Source organism: Hemicordylus capensis, chromosome 10 (genome assembly GCF_027244095.1).
Source record: "Hemicordylus capensis ecotype Gifberg chromosome 10, rHemCap1.1.pri, whole genome shotgun sequence".
NCBI lineage: Eukaryota > Metazoa > Chordata > Lepidosauria > Squamata > Cordylidae > Hemicordylus > Hemicordylus capensis.
In genome coordinates this window covers 1,239,775-1,255,308 of record NC_069666.1, presented here as the reverse complement: position 1 = coordinate 1,255,308, position 15,534 = coordinate 1,239,775, and the positions used below count along the sequence as shown (strand labels likewise).

Here is a 15,534-nt window from a genome sequence, read left to right as displayed (position 1 = left end):
GAGGACCTAGGTTGATCAGGCCTGCCTTAGACTAGGACCCAGGAATGCTGGGTTTGACTGTGTGCTGGGGAGGAGAGCTGGCCTTGTGGTAGCGAGCATGAGTTGTCCCCTTTGTTAAGCAGGGTCTGCCTTGGTTTGTATTTGGGTGGGAGACTATATGTGAGTGCTGTAAAATATTCTCCTGAGGGGATGGGGCCAGAGCTCAGTGGAAGAGCATCCACTTGGCATGCAGAAGGTCCCAGGTTCCCTTCCTGGCAGCATCTCCAGGTAGGCCTGGGAGAGACTCCTTCCTGCAACCTGGGAGAAGCTGCTGCCAGTCAGTGTAGTAGACAGTACTGAGCTAGAGGGAGCAAGGGTCTGACTAGGTAGAAGGCAGTTTCCTATGTTCCTCTGAATGAAGGCATCCATGCACGTTCATGCGCTTCCCTCACGTGACGCAAAGAGACGGGTGGGCGTACCATCCGAACCGGTCCACATGTTAGTTTTCTCGTCTCTCTTTCCTCCCCACTTCATTTGAATGATTTGTATGGATTGTAAACTGAGTGGGTATGTTTGTGTGCTGGGTTCTGTGGAATGCCATTCCGTACCACAGTAGAGCATAAATATTGAGCGTTGTGTTGCTATATCAATATTTATTCCCTGTAAAACGAAATTTACCCTTGAAATAAAACTTGCTGGTTATTTTAGGCTTGGTTGTAACAGCTATTGAAATGTTCAGCTGAAAAGTTGCCAAGGGGCTCAAAGCCGTGGCAGCTGTACTCCAGAGGAAAGGAGGTTTTTATTAGCTGGATCTGGGGTGTGGCCCTCTGTGTACCAGATTCCAAATCGCCTCCAGCTGTGGTTGCATCTTGACTGGGAGGCGGTGGTGGGAAGGACTATACTAGGATGCAATGGTCAAGAAAGCCACTGGATTTCAGAGAGCTTCATTGCAAGGTCTTCAAGGTTATCGTGGTGTTTGTAGTATGTCACAGAGCGCGTTGACCAACCTTAAGGCCCCGAGTGTGATCTCGGCTTAGTTGTGTCTCTTGATTTGATTTTCAGTTTTCAAAGATGAACTGTTGAAGTAGGATAACGGCAGCTTCGGCAGCTCTCAAACGAGCACAACAGAGGTTTCATCAGGTTATCCATTTTGGTTTTTTGGAAAGTTGACAGGAGAGGCCTTTTTTGCAGTATTTGAAACTTGTCCATGTTACTTGCCTAAACTTGGCTTAGGAGTTAACATACGATCCGAGTGCTTCTTAGTGTTAAGCCATCCCTGCCCAAGAGTTGCTTTCTCTTTGTAGTACTTAAGGTGCTTTCCACGACTTATTGAACTGAGAAGGGTGTGCCTTTGAACCTCAGACAGAATAGCAGGGAAACACTTGATGTCTGATGGTTTTGCCATTGTCGATCTAAACTGCCAGTCAAGCTCCACTTCTGGCTCTTGGTGGATCTGCACAAGAATACTTCTGGGATTTTCCCCTCCTTTCTTCACTTGTTAATAAGGCAGTAGTGAACAAAGACTCTTCCTAGGCATGAACCATGTTTATCCTCCTTTGTTAGAGGAAAAAACATCTGCCTCAATGGGAATGAAATATACTGAACAATTCTTGAAACAAAAAAAACGGGTTAGTTGTGTTGCTTTGTGCTGGGTTTTGACACAATTAACACATTTCATAGCAACTGAAGAATATATTTGTCACAAGAGAAGTAAAGTGTTTCATCAAGTTGCTGTCGACTCCTGGCGCCCACAGAGCTCTGTGGTTGTCTTTTTGGTAGAATACAAGGGGAGGGGGGTTACCATTGTTTCCTCCAGCGCAGTATGAGATGATGCCTTTCAGCATCTTCCTGTATCGCTGCTGCCCGATATAACCACAGTTAAATCTTGCTTCCATGTGATGTTTCTGAGCCATGGAGCACGGGCTCTCCTCTCCTCTCACGCGCCCACGATAGCCTCGGAATAATTCTACTTCAGAGTGTGTTTTATAAACAAACCAAGATTAGTCATGACATGACCAAGCCAATCTTGAGTTACTCTAACAAGCTTCTTTAAAATAAACCCAGGTCTGTAACTTCAACCCAGACCTTGAATTCAGATACTGGTTTATTCCAGGACTGCTCAACTTCAGTTCAGCTTCCATAACCCCTGCCTATTGGGCATTGTGGCTGGGGTTTATGGGAGTTGTAGTCCAAAAACAGCTGGGGGGCCAAAGTTGAGCAGGCCTGGTGTATTGTGGGACTGGGCAGCCCCTCTTCCATTCAGTGTTGTCTTGAAGACTTGTGAAGCTTTTCTCCTCTTTGGGCAGAAGTCCCTTCCTCTGCTAAGCATGCACAGGGAGAGTGCTTTTCAACAGGGGATCATGCACTTTGTCATCTTGGTGTTGGTGTTGGGTTTCATGTTAGTAAATTATAAAAACGTTTCAGAAGTGAGCAAAGGTCACGGCTGTCGGCTCTGCTTATCAGTCCCTGTAGCGCCGGGTGGTGGGGAAACTCCCCAGGAATGCCTTTTCAGTGAGGTTGGCTTCAGCAGATCTGCTTAGACTGCCTTGTACTTTAGACTGTCCTGCTTTCAAGCTGACCTGTGGGAGAGCCTTGCACAGAGTAGGACCCCTGATCTGGCTGTGCCTAGTCTTGGGCAGAAGAGAGGACTCCCTCCACCTTGCTCTCTGGGATCCTTCTAGCTGGAGATGTCGACACCTGAATCCAGGACTATCCGAATGCAAAACTTGAGCTCTTCTGCTGAGCTATGGGTCAGTGGTTTTTCACTATTTTTCAAGCACGGGCTGCTTTGTCAAAAAACATTCAATGTGAGAGCCATTTCCCACCATGCTGACCTCTGTGCTGTTCTTTTCTCCGTGCTGAGAGGGCCCTTTGAAAGACAGAGCCCTCTCTTAAGAACTCGACAGGGAAAGCGAGCTTGGATGGCTTAAAAAGGGATTTAGGCAAATTCATTGGTTTAGGGTTAGGCTAGCTGAGCAAAGAGGCACCTTTTTAAAGTGGCGATTCTCTTCGTTGAGCAGGGGGAGAGCAACTGGCCCTCTCCAGCCCCAGCACCGCATCCCTCCAGGGGCTGTTGCTGGTAAATATCATATGTTTCTTTTTTAAGATTGTGAGCCCTTTGGGGGACAGGGAGCCATTTTATTTATTTATATCTATGCAAATCGCTTTGGAAACTTTTGATGAATATAAGTATTAGTCATATTCATATGGAAAACAGGTCTATCAGTGGTTACTAGTAGGCTACCTCCAGGCTTAGAGGCAGGATGCCTCCGAATCCCAGTTGCAGGGGAGCAACGGCAGGAGAGAGGGTGGCGTGCCCTCGCCTCTGGCCAGTGGGCTCCCCAGAGGCGGCATCTGGTGGGCCACTGTGGGAAACAGGAGGCTGGACTAGATGGGCCGTAGGGCTGCGCTTCCCAGCACTCTGTACACACCTCCCCTCGGTGGTGCAGGGACTCAAGGGGACTCTGTTTCCCTTAGAGGAGCCCCCGCACCCCTGGCGCTGGTGGTACTGAAGGGTGCCGGGGGGGGGGCTGTGTAGAGTATTCAGCTTCACGGAAGCTTCACACAGGCCCAATACGCAATGGGTCAAAGGGCCACACCTTGGGTTGCTGGGGGTCGCCCCTGACTGCCAAGCCTTGCAAGGCACCCCTCTGGCTGCCTCTGCACCTCTGACGTTGCCTTCTCTGCTCTCTTTTCCTGCCCCCTCCAGGCTGCAGGAGAGGGCCACATTCCTGATCTGCAGCAAGCTTATTCGGGGTTGCGGGGAGAGGCCTCCCTTGTGTGCCTCTGCCTCCCGCTTGGGCAGCTCGGAGGGGCCCCATGCTGGCACTCCCAAAGCACTGGAGCGCTTGGCTGCCGCCGCTTTTTATGAATTAGAGAGTAGCTGGCCCGCAGCCGTCCGGCCAGCTGCCTCCTGGCTTTCCTCGCATCCGCAGGGCGGCTTTTGCAGGTGTGAGGAGCGGAACGCCAGCCTGGCACAGGGAGCAGGCTCCGGCTGGTGTGGTGATGAATGCGCGCCGCGGATGCCGGCATGTGCCGAGTCCTCGATGGCCGTGCAAAGTAGGTCAGTTATTTTTAAGTCATGATTATTTTATCAGTGTGCCTTTGTAGGGAATAATGTGTGTTTTTAAAAAGGAATGAACAACTTCATGTGGGGTCGGCCCAGCAGCACTGTTGAAATGCTGAGCGGCCATGTCTTTGTCTGCCCAAATGTCGAGGGGAGCAGGAAGAGCGCTACACCGAATGCGAAGGTCTAACCTTCAACCTCTTCTAAGCTGGGAGTTCTCGGGCCCTAAGTCCTGTTGGACTACAACTCCCATCATCCGTAGCCACAAGGGGGGAGGCTGTTGTGGCTGGGGGTGATGGGAGTTGTAGTCCAACAACATCTGGGGGCCCAAGTCTGAGAACCCCTGCCATCAAAGCCTTTGAATGGTTGAGTCTCTCCCCCCCACCGCCAATCAGATTTTGCAAGGCTTCGAAAATCTCTCTCTCTCTCTCTCTCTCTCTCTCTCTCTCTCTCTCTCTCTCTGGCAGGTGACGCCTCTGCAGCCTTCATCTGCTGGGCTTGTTTAGAAGAGTATTTCCATTTAAGGCATTTTGTGGCAGAGAACTCATTAAAAATGCAGCGTTTCCAGGCTGTGTGTTTTCTCGTGGGTTGACTCTGGGATTCGGCTTCTTAAAACAAATCCTTTTATCTCTTCCAGCTCAGCAGAAGAGAGACTTGGGTGCTGTAATGTTTTGGAAGTCCTTGGGGCTCACGCCCTTTAAGACGGCCACGGGATCACTTGGCTTGGATATCCGCAGTTAACGTGCCAGGCCTCCTCTGTGGACTTCTAGATCCTTCCCCCGTTCCCTGAGTAGTGATTAAGAGTGTTGGATTAGAACCAACCATTGGCTGGATTGGTTTAGGGCAATGGTTCCCACTTCTGGGTCCCCAGATGTTGCTGGACTACAACTCCCATCATCCCCAGCTACAGTGGCCGAAAGATGATGGGAGTTGTAGTCCAACAACATCTGGGGACCCAAGGTTAGGAACCTCTGTATTAGGGGAAGGAACATTCAAATTGCCCCTCGGCCATAAAGCTTACTGAGTGGTACCAGGTTGCTCTTGCTGTCTCTTGGCCTAGTCTACCTTGCAAGGTTGTGGGGAGGGGGAGAAAACGATATACAGCTCCGTGGAGGAAGGGCAAATTAAATAGCATTTCTCACTGCCTTGCTCTCTCCCTGTCCTTTCCAAAAGACATGCGAAATTCTGGAGTCTCTCCCTGTCCCCTACGCTATTGAGCTTGCAAATGATTGCAGGCCTCTGAATTTAAAAACAGCCCTCTTGGCTCAGGCCCAAGAAGGCCCATCTCGTCCAGTGCTCTGTTTCCCGCAGTGGCCTGCCAGATGCCTCTGGGGAGCCCCCAAGCAGGAGGTGGCCCCCTCTCCTGCCGCTGCTCCCCTGCTGCTGGTATGCAGAGGCAGCCGATAGCCATCAAGGCTAGTAGCCACTGATGGGCCTGTCCTCCACGAATTCGTCTCTTAATGCCACATTTTTATTTTGCGCAAGCCACGTTTCAACAAGGCTTTGGGAATTCTGGGGATGGGCTTTGCCGTTCATAGGAGAAATAATTCCAGGCTGCGTACAGAAATTCTTTCTCTCTCCTGTGCCATTCTAGGAGATGCTAATGGGCTGGCCTTTACCCCCTCCGAGCTTTTAAGACGTTCAGAAGGTATTAGCCCCCTCGTCTTCAGTGGGGGCCCTGCTGTTCTTCTAATGGCAGGTTGCTTTGAATGGCAAGTAATTTGAATGGCAAGTAATTAAAGGAGCAGCGGACCGAAGTAGGCAGGGGAAGCCCACACCTGCTTAATGGCCTAATGGGAAGCAAAATTAAGGGGAAGAAGGGGTGACCGCTAAGCTGTTGAGGACGGGCCCTCTGCCCGCCCTTATGAGTAGGAACATGAATAAAATGCACACGGGGAGCCAGTGTGTGTGCTCTTTTGCAGAATGCACCTCACCTTTGTGGAACGTGCCGTTGTTCTGAAGGCAGCTGCTGTGCTCAGACTGGGAAAGGCTTGGCTTTTTCTGAAAGTAGGACTGTAAGATGACCTTGCTGGATCAGATCGGACTCGGGGCCCATCTAGTCTGAAACCCTGTTAGTGGACAGTCAGGCGCTTCCGGGGTCCTCACAAGGCCCTTGGTCCTAAAAGCTTGTTGGTCATTGAACCATTACAAAATCATCTTGCCCTGAAAAACATGAGCGGCTCAGGATGACCAATAAGTGTGTGATGTTCCTTATTTTCAGTGGTTAAGAGTTGAAAGTTAAGAGGAGGGGGTGGGTGTGTAAAGATCTCTGGCTCTCCCCCCCCGCCCCCCCTGCTTTTCTACCAAATGTAGGTTGGGGTGAATGCAAAAGGAGGCAGAAAAATAACTTCAGTGGCATTTTGCTGTATTAAATTTTAAGGCATTTTGAGTTCTTACGGATGGTAGGCTGCTAATTAATTCATGATTTCACTAGCAACAAAAGTGCTTGAAAAATCAAAGTGCGTGTAGCTTCCGGAACATAATAAACTGTATTAAATATGCATTTTAAAAGGCAGCTTGTAACTTGAAATTGCTAGAGCTACAAAGTATTTTTCTGTTGACGTTATTGGCATCTATCTTTTTTTTCTCTTTTTTTAAAAATCAAGTTCACTTTTATTTGTATCTCGTATTTCATAAGTTTCCTGTTGGGGGCGGGAGAAAGAAGGGAGCTTAGGAATATCTGTCTAGAAAAAGTGAAGGGCCTGGAGATGTCTGGAAAGCATCAACTATTTTTGTGCATGATTCATGTGCAGCTTTTATATTCGTCTCTAGCACCTCTTGCAATTCCTCACTTGTGTAATGGATGTAGAGAACTCTTCCCTCGAACACAACGTGCAGCACTGTGTCCAAACCAGGGATGGGAACGTCCTGCATTTTGGCCCCAGCTGATTTCTTCCTACTCAAAGGCCCTCTTTTCATGAAGGCTCCTTCCCTTTTTATATCGGAGGCTCAGATTTTGTTACAAGTAATTGTGCGATTCGTTTTTTCCCTGATTTATTTTCTTCTTAATGCAAAGCTGCTGTCAACGGCTTCAGGTTGGACGTGTGTGCGCACATGCGCTGTCTAACCGTGTCCACTTATCTTTTCCCTGCTGGGGAGAACAGCAGCTGGGGGTGCTATTTTGAGCAGACAAATTGGGAAATAATTAAGCAGCCCCTTCTCCCCCTGTCAGTTGTCCCCTGAAGATTCTGGCTTCCTATGGGGGCCTTTTCCTCTTAAGACACAAAAAACAGTGATGGTCCCCTCCCCTCCTGCTAGGTGCTTCTGACCCCTGTTCACAGGTGTTCCGTGGAGGTGATTGAAACAGACATCCCCTTAAATCTGTGCTGCCTGCTTTGGACACAGGGTCAAAATGGGGCTTTTCTTTTGGACTGTGCCTTCAGTTTCCCATTGTTAACAGAAGGATGTAAGAGGATTGGCTGAGGTACAAATGAAATCAAGTCCTGCAAGATCAAGGGGGGGAAATGGAACATTCTTCGGAAGCTATCTTTGCTGGCTGTATCGCTGAGCAATTATGAACTCCGTTTCTTCTTTGATATATTTTTCATGCATATGAAAGCCACCTTGATCTGGAAGAGTTAATTGGGTCCTGTCCACACAGGCTGCATTTGAAGTTGGGCTGGGGTTGGGAGGACATATGTTATCACTTCTGTTGGAGATTTTTTTAAAAGGTCCATGTGTTTCAAAGTAAGCTTAAACCAGTAACCTCTTGGCTCCCATCTGCCCTGCTGTGATCTGATAAGTAGTCCTTAATCTTGAGCGGCACATTTTCATGCAAACCTTTGTCCTCTGAATCAAATGGGGCATGCATAGGAGATATTCCCGGTGGCTGCTGCCCAGAGTCCCTTTCCAGGCACCCCTGCCTTGCCTTGTAGATCAAATATTATTCCGTGTACAAGGTTGCTGCCTTCTAATCGGAGGGTGCAGGGGCTGAACCAGCAGCTAGGGTCAATCCTTTGTTTCTGAGGGTTTAAGCTTCTTGGAGTGTCTTACATCTCTTACTGGGGTGTGTGTGTGTGTGTGCGCGCACACACACGAACTCCGGCAGCCCACAAGACCAATCCTAACCAGATTAGAACAGAAACACTGCTGCTGCTGCCTCTTACCTCACTGCTTGATATTCAGACAGAAATGGAAGAGGGAGAATGAAACACAGTAGATAAAAATTGGGAGGAGAAGGGAGAAAAATTGCCTTTCCAGAGTGCTGGAAGCAGTCCCAGGCAGCTAAAAAATTGCTCCTCTCTTTCAGCTCCTTGAAGTCACGGTACCCAAAAATCTGTTGCTGGTTACTAGGAATCCAAATTGCTTTTCCATCCCTATCTGGAAATTATGATGGATGCCTTCCAATAAACCCGACTTAAGATGACTGATTGTAACTCTTAATGGTGCACTGTCTCTTCCTCAGCACCTATTAGGGAGAAGTCATGGATGACAAAGAGGGTGCTCTTGGGGCAAGAGAAGAACCATCCCCTTCAAAGGAAGGCTTGCATCACAACCCCTTTCTCCCTGTTCGGGCCGTCTCTGGTACTTGCTCAATCCTTTCTGCCTGCAGATTGTCCAGCCGGGGAATGCTTAAGAACATCTGGAGAGCCTTGCTGCTGGATCAAGCCAAGACTTGTCTAGTCCCCCATCCAGCCTCACTCCCTCTCTCTGGTTCCATGTTCTGAAGCCTGCCCAGGGTGGGTTGATCTTTAAATGGAGTTTCCAGGCTTCTAATCCATACACTTCCTGGACAAGCACATACATGAACTGGTTGCTATAAAGCAGGGGTGGAGAGATGGTGGATCAGAATCAGCAAAGGTTTCTGACTTCCAGTTGTTAAGCTACAAAAAGCTCCTGACCCCTCCTTAAACCAGGCCGGGGATCTTCATTTATTCACTGTAATTTAGGGGTCTGTGTGCCAGTAGTAACTTTTAATGTAGGAGACCTCTCTGTGTGTACAATTAAACGATCATCGTATTTAAAGTAAATAGTGCTTTTTAAATGCGTAACAAGCTGAATTTAAAATAAATTGAAATTCAGATCTTGCCAGTTTAGTGTGATTCACTGGTATGTTCCGGTTGTCTCACTGTCTTGTATCTCATGGGAGTTTCACCATTTTAAAATGAAATAAAATTGATGCCCAGTCTAAGCTTTGTTCCTGGACAAGCATTATTTTTGGGAAACTCCCATTAATAATGTCTATTCCTGGGTATCGATGTGGAGAAATCCCAGGGTCCCTTTCTGGACACAGGGGGAGAAGATGGTCCCTCTGAATTCAGTGGGGAATTCAGTGGGCAATGTGAGTGTCTTCAGAATCTTGGCCACTTTTGTCACCCCATCATAGTCTGCCTGTCCCTGAACTGTTGAAACAAAGTTGGCTTGGAAGGCAGGGGAGAAGCCAGGACTGGATTTTCACCTGGAAGGACTAAGAGCTCAGTTCTGGTGCCGATTTCTCCACTGAGGATGTGCTCAGAGGCACCCTGGTCTTCATTCTAAGCACATGCGAAACCCCCACCCCACCCCCAGTCACTAATTTGCACCTAACTTGATAGACTTCAGAGTCTCGTTAAGAAAGAGAGAGAGTGAGTAATGCTGCAAGCCTGAAGTCTGCCCACCTCTGCTGTGAAGAAACTCTTTTGCAGTGAAAGAGGACCTCTGTGTTCCCTGGGCACATCACTGACATCCTCTGGTCATACAGTCTGTGTGCTGACCAGAATTGATCTCTGTTCTGAGATGGGGGTAGGTGTGGAACGAAGAGTTTCTGCTGAGATCTCTCGGCACGTGACGGGACGCTGAACAAGATCACTTACTCTGGAGACTTATTTGCACAGAACTATGGGCATTGCTGTGTGCGTGTGCATGCGTGTGTGTGTGTGTGTGTTCATAATTTGCTCCTTCCTGAAGTGCCGACCTCTTCACCTCTCTGCCCGATTTCAGATTTTGGCCTTTCGAAGGCCTCCTCCCGGTCTTGAGGCAAGGGTGGGGCTCGGCCGTCACTTTTGAGGTGCTGCTGGACAGAAGGCTGCCCACCTTCGCTCTCCCTTGGACCCCGTCAGCAGCACGTTCTCTTGCTTGTCCCCTGCTGCTGGCTGGGGTTTGGACTGGCAAGCTCAGGCTTCATTCTGAAGCACTGGGCGGGCACTGCCTGTCTGCCCTGAGCACTAGAGCCCCTCGGCCTGGGAGTCTTGGATTGTAAACCGGCAAAATGAAGAGTCAGTCCGGCAAGCCTCCGAGGCCAGGAGTTGCCTTCCCTGCTTCCTCTGCAGGCAAGAGCCCAGGGTGGTGATATCTGCATTGTGGAGACACAGTCCTGCACTTGGAAGGCAATTCCAGGTCCTACAGTTTAGGTCCTCGGCAGATTAGAGTGTTTGCGCAAGGACTTGAGGATCAAGAGTGTGGGCTGTGAGTGGGGCGGGGGACAGGGTTGGTGCAGGGCCTTGGAACTGCAGCTCTTGCTTCGCTCCCCAGGTGCTGCTGCTGCTGCTGCTTGAAGCTTTGCTGCTGCTTTTCTTTTCAGCCCTCCAAAATTAGGGCAAGTTGACACTCCAGAGCATGTGCTGGCTTCTCCCTGTCGCTGCCTGGTGAACGAACTCTTCATTTGCTCCTTTAGGAAGTTAAAATGTCAGCTCTTTAGAAGAGCACTGAGGGGGCAGTTGTCATAGACCGACGTTGGCCCACCAATGGGGGGTTGTCTCTCTCTTGCCCCTGGAAATTATTAGCTCACGGTGATTGTCAGAGAGAGATGAGGACTAAGGAGAGAGGGGTATGTGCGTGCCTCCACCTGGATGAGCAATGCATTTTAGTTTTTTTAATAAACCTTGTTTGTTTTTAATGTTAAAATAAACAGGGTTCAGAATCTCTTGGCTGCTGATGGACCTTCCAGGTTGATCTCTTGGGTGGTAATTGGTGATAGTTGAGCATCGGAATCATTGTAGGGAGAGGCTTTCCCAGAAGGTGTCAAAAGAAGCTTGCTGTGCCTGTGTATAGTGTGTGATTTTAAACATCCATTGCGTCATGTGTGTCTTTTGGGAGGGTGTTCTACTGCTGGGCTGCTGTAATCATTAAAAACCCACCTTGGCAATCAGTTTGCAGTAGCAGAAGTCTCTGCCCTTTTCCCTTTCCTTTAACTTGGCCAGCTGTTGGAGATACGGTGCTTTGAGCAGGGAGTCTTTGCTTTGTTTGCACTACTTCCCCAGCATTTCTTATAATTTGGAACATTTTGTTGGAAGGGTGTTTTGATGGCTGCATCTTTTTTTCTTTTCTTTTTTTTTTAGAGCTGTGGAAGAAAAACTGACAATTTAATGGTGCATGATGCAGTAATAAAGATGCTTGTGTGGTGGGGCTTAATCCGTTAAAGAGGAGAAAAGAGCGTTGAAGTTATCAGCATTCAGACGGCAAGACAGGGGCTTATGTATATGCAAAGCCTCAGAGAGGCTGAAGAAGTTTACTGACGGTATTGCAGAAGGATTCTGACAGGCCCCTCACATCTTTGGCAGAGTAAGATCTAAATTATTAAAGCTGCCTTTGTTTATTAAATTGAGCCTCTAGCGAGAGGATTATGTGGCAAAGTGGCATGAAGACCTGGCTTGTATTAGGCGTGGGGTTTGGTGGCTGGTAACTCATTACCTGGTTGCAGATAGGACGTTAGGTGCATTTAAACAAAACTGAGGAATTCTCCCTTTGCCTACTGGGGAACTGCTTCTTAAAGCGTCTCCTGGAGAAGGCAGAGCTTGAAGGGGAAGAACCGGCACTCTTGTTTCACTGCTTTTAAAAGGGTTTACTTGTCCAAACAAAACACTGTAACAGCAGAGGCTTGGGTTGATTTTGAGATTGCTAAATAGGACATCCTTGCTCGTTATGCAAAACTCTGGCAGGCCTTGGCCAGGAAAACTGTCCAGATCACTCCGACATCAGGAGGCTGAGAGGCCTCTTCCACCCGCTTTCTGGGTTGGAGTGAATGAGTACCCAAAAGGCACTCCTGAAATAGCTTTAGGCTCAGATGGGTGCCATTTAACACACCCTGTCACCTTCCCTTGGGCCAGAAATCTGTCCCCTCATGTTTTGGAAAGCACCATATATGTGGATGGCATTGCATAAATGATAACCACCATAGAAACCTCTGTCCACAGTTTTTTCTCCTCCTGCCCTGCTTCTATCACCACCCTCCGAGTTTCCTCTCTTCTCTCTGGACTTTACAAGGAATATACAGATGGTGGCAACACTCTGCCAGTGCCAGCAGAGAAGATTGTGCGGCTCTCTGCTGCAGAAGAGGCACATCCCTTTAATTTGGTGCCTGGTTCACTATTTACACAAATCACAATTTGCAGGCTTTGTCTCTCCTGCTTTCGAGGGCAGGAACAGACGAGAATGAGAATAATTTGCAGAAAGTTGAGCTTGGGCTGCTGGGGTTGTTAGCTGTTCGTTTTCCAATCCTGTGTCTGTGTGGTTTATGCAGGCTCTTGAGCGGAATTCTGTAATGGTTTATTTAGCACCAGAGTCCTTTAACTATGGGGCGGGGGGTGGGGGGGAGATTTGAATCCAGCTTCCTCCTGAAAGCCCCGCCTTTCCTGACACCACCGGGCAGCTGTTGGGATTAACTCTTCAATTAGGCAGGATTGTGGCAGGCCGAGCAGATTAGACTCCTTCTCAGCTGATGCAGCTGTCTCCAGGAAACGCTGTCCATGCGCTTGATCCTTCCCTGAGTCCCCGTGTCGAGCCGCTGCCTCGAAGAGCAGGCAGAGCTGACCAAGCTCTGGCTTTGCACACCTTTTAGGGATCTTAATTGTTTTTGTTTTTATCCTTCCAGGTTGTGGCTTGAAACCTTCTAAAGAGCTGGATTCCGAGATGCATTAGTGTTTAGAGGCCTCCTTTGACTTAAGGTAAGGCTGTCTTAATCGAATCATCCTCATGTTTGCTTTTTGCTGTCTGAACTCCTCATCTCTCTCTCTCTCTCTCTCTCGTGTGTGCAACCAGACAGGAACTCTTATTGAGAAGACACAGTGGGCTCTTGGCATGGAAACAGTTAACAGCTTATTCCCTTTTAATAACTTTCCAGCTGCGCAGAGCATCGGGCTTGGGTGTACAGAAGGTGTCATGCTGATAACTAGCCCAGAGCAGTCAGGCAGGGAAGGCGGCTTGTGGCGAGGATTGAACCGGGTGATTGTGCTGGGTGAGACACAGAGGCGTGTTGGGTTAGCCTCCGCGTAGAGTCGAAGGTGTGTTTCATGCCTGAAGCACGGTGGAGGGTCCTTCTTGTTTTCTCAGCAAGCAGATTTGATGGAGGGAGGTGGCACAGTTAAAAATCCTTATTGTTAAGAGCTGTTGCTGCTTTTAGGTAACTATGATGTGTTAAAGTTTTATTTATGGTAACTTTAATCTGTTGAAATGATTTTAGGTTTGTTTTGTTGTTTGTTTGGATTGTAAACCGCCATGAGATTTTATATAGGGCGGTCTATAAATGCGACAAATAAATAAATAAAATAAAATAACTGGTGCATCCTGAGACTTAGGTAAGCAGTAATTATAGATCCTTTGAAACGTGTAATTACGGAATGCGTTATTTCCCACTTGTTACTTGAAAGATGAGCCTTCCTAAACGATGCATGAATCTGGAATAATGATTTCATGTTGTCTTAAAAGTAGATTTTTATTTTATTTTATTATTTTTTTAGGACTCTCACAAAATAATGTGAGGATTTTGAAAGCTGCAATCTCTGACTCTACTGACTTCTGGAGAACTAATCTGGCTTGGCAGCTTCTTAACCACAGGGCTTTATTTGGGATTTCTGGTCACCACCAGACCCAAACTGAGCCTAGGGGGCCAATGGAAAATGAGACTGTTTGCTTTCAGATGTTAGTGCAGTTCCTTTCTAAGTGTGTGGCTTAATAGAACGGTGGGTTGAAAGGAGGAACTGAGTGACAAACTCTCACGTCTTATGTCCAGATTATGAAGATGATACAGTGTAATTTTCTATTCTAAATTTAGTGTTGATTTTTTTTTTAAGTATTAATTTAATATTAAAAAATTAAGGCATTTTTTAAAATGCTGAAGCTGTCTAATAGGGTGGCAAAAGCTCAACTCTTTGTGTTCAGTATGACTGCCAGATGAGTGTGTTAAGAATAATAATAAAATCCAGATGACTTTTCAAGTGAGGGAAAATGTGACGTGTTGACCTTAAGGGATCGGCTAAAATAAGAAGGGAATATTTTGCAAAGTTTTCAAGACAGCTGTCAGTCTTTAGAGTAAAGAAGATGTGATTTGTGTTCCTCTCCTACATTTCAAGCTCAAGCAGTTCAGCCGGGACTCTGGAATCTTGCCCCAAATATGTCCCACCATTTTGCCTGATGTCTGAGATAATCTATTGGATTCGAATCTATTATAATTCTTAAGTCCTCAGCAGATTGTAGGTTTTAAAAAATAACTTGCAAGTAATGGTGTGCGCCTCAAATTTGTGGGGCGAGTTTCTTCTTTCTCTGTGTGCTACATGTTTAAAATTCCTCTTATTAGTACATCTTCCAGTCTGCTTATGGAGGCTTCGTGAGTGTCAGTTATGCTTTTTTTTTTTTAAAGGATGAAAGAGCTTGTTGCTCTAAACTATCCAAGGGTTAGATGAAATTGAACTGCAGGGAGAAGTCTTGTGGCAATCTACAGAGCTTTAATGTGACGCCATTATACATATTTAGAACCAGGCTAGATTGAATCCCGCAGAGGAGAGACATTCACAGACTTCTGTCTTGAGCATGCTGCTTTTTCTTTTTTTAATCTGATGGATGGTGTTGAACATTACTGTGAAGGAGGTGCCGAAATCATGTTGCTGTCATAAGGACCATATTGGAGACTTTGATTGCCCTAGGTTTTTAGTATGGGGTGGGGGGAGGGTTCTTTTTGTGTGGGGGCCAGGAGGAGGAAGATAGAGAGGAAATAAGCGATGACTGCAAAATACCTACTTCTGTGTAATCTATTTTTGCCTCCATGAATTATTCATCATTCCCACCACCCCCAACCCTGGACTGCTGCTATATTGCCGTATTTAATATATATTTTTAATGACACTGAATTGGCTAATATGGTGAAAGGAGAGATCAGGAGCTATTGACAAATTCTCGACCCAGCATAGGGAGCTGGTCAGAACATAGGAACAGCCCTGCTGGATCAGGCCCAAGGTCTCTGCAGTCCAGCATCCTGTTTCTCACAGTGGCCCACCAGAAGCCCAGAGGCGAGGGCCTGGGCTGGAGGTTGTGACTCCTTAACAGATTACCAAGGAAGATGGGAAGCTGCCTTGTTCAGAGTCGGACCCTTGGTCCGTCTAGCTCTCTAGCATTCGCACTGACTGGCAGCGGCTCTCCCGGGTTCCAGGCAGGAGACTCTTGCTGCCCACCGGGAGATGCTGCCAGGGGCTGGGCCCGGGACCTTCTGCAGGCAAGCACAGATGCACAGAGATGCTCCGCCTCTGAGCTACGCCTCCATCCTCTATCTTACAGCAGACGGTGCCCTCGTAGGCACCCAT

General features: G+C 47.7%; 1 protein-coding gene across 9 annotated transcripts in view; it reads left to right on the top strand.

Moving 5' to 3' along the window:
- The window catches only part of GLCE (glucuronic acid epimerase), a 55,637-nt gene that overhangs the window by 6,170 nt on the left and 33,933 nt on the right, over positions 1 to 15,534 (top strand). For 2 of the 9 annotated variants that reach the window (XM_053272631.1, XM_053272634.1), the window contains exons 2-3: positions 11,302 to 11,524; positions 12,834 to 12,906. The gene's annotated coding sequence lies outside the window, so the exon portion shown is untranslated. Of the gene's footprint in view, positions 1 to 2,381; positions 2,730 to 3,914; positions 4,043 to 11,301; positions 11,525 to 12,567; positions 12,907 to 13,145; positions 13,362 to 15,534 lie in introns of those variants that run through there. The other 7 variants (XM_053272632.1, XM_053272633.1, XM_053272630.1 and 4 more) reach the window with 7 other exon arrangements.